General features: G+C 33.3%; 1 non-coding gene across 1 annotated transcript; it reads right to left on the reverse strand.

The window, feature by feature from the left end:
- Window positions 1-849: 849 nt before the first annotated feature.
- LOC119545061 lies at window positions 850-956 on the reverse strand. The gene has a single exon (XR_005219038.1). It is a non-coding gene; the product is annotated as a U6 spliceosomal RNA (small nuclear RNA).
- Window positions 957-1,243: the final 287 nt, after the last annotated feature.

Genomic DNA, 1,243 nt, shown 5'->3' on the forward strand with positions numbered 1-1,243 from the left:
ACATTAGAACTTCTCCATACCACACTTTTGTTTCTTATCCTTGTCCCTCTTCAGGCAACAACTCTCTTTCCCCTCTGACTTATTTCAAGATTTTTCTCTTTGTCTCTAGTTTTTGGATATGATATGATATCAAATTATATACCTGGATTTTTTAAAAAGTTGCTTTGTTTTGATCTGATTTGATTTGGTATGTATTGCATTAGATGCTCTCTGAATGTTCTGTTCTGGATCAGTGGTTTAGTGTCTGTGATTAATTTTGGAAAATTCTCAGCCATTATTACTTTAAATATTTCTTGTCCTCCCTTCTCATTCTTCATCTTACAGAATTCCAATTATGTGTATGTTACACCTTTTGAAATTTTCCCATCGCTCTAATTCTTTTTTTTCTTCTCCCAATTCATTTTGGGAATATTCTATTGACTGATCTTCAAGCTCATTGATTTTTTCATTGGCTGTATCAAATCTACTGATGAGCCCATCAGACATATTCTCCATTTCTATTATTATGCTTTTGTCTTTTTAAAAATGATTTTTTATTAGAGAAGTTATGGGTTTACAGAATAATCATGCATAAAATACAGGATTCCCATATACTACCCCAACAACAACTTGCATTGGTGTGGAATGTTTGTTACAATTTGTAATAGCACATTTTAATAATTGTACAACTGATCAAGGTCCATGGATTAACTTAGGGCACAATGTTTGTGTAGTGTAGTTCCATCGATTTTTTTTTTTTTTAATGACCAGAAAGTCACAGCTTTAATATTAGATACCATACATGTTGTTTCAACACATATCTTTTCCTCAGTGATAACCAGCAAAGGATCGATGCTCAGGGAGCCGTGCAAAAATATGGAATGCTCCATGAATTTGCATGTCATCCTTGCACAGAGGCCATGCTAATCTTCTCTGTATCATTCCAATTTTAGTATATGTGCTGCTAAAGTGAGCACGTTCCATTGATTTTTAAAAATTTTTTATTCTGTTAACCATATATACAATCTAACATTTCTCCTTTTAATAATATTCACATACATATTTCAGTGCTGTTAATTGTATTCACAATGTTGCGCTACCATCACAACCATCCCTTACCAAAACATTTCCATCATTCCAAATAGGAACCCTGTACATTTTAAGCCTTAACTTCCCATTCCCTATCCCCATTGCATCCCCTGGTAACCTATATTCTAGATGCTGACTTTATGAGTTTGCTTATTCTAATTGTTTCAAAACAGTG

The sequence above is a fragment of the Choloepus didactylus genome, chromosome 9 (assembly GCF_015220235.1).
Source record: "Choloepus didactylus isolate mChoDid1 chromosome 9, mChoDid1.pri, whole genome shotgun sequence".
NCBI lineage: Eukaryota > Metazoa > Chordata > Mammalia > Pilosa > Megalonychidae > Choloepus > Choloepus didactylus.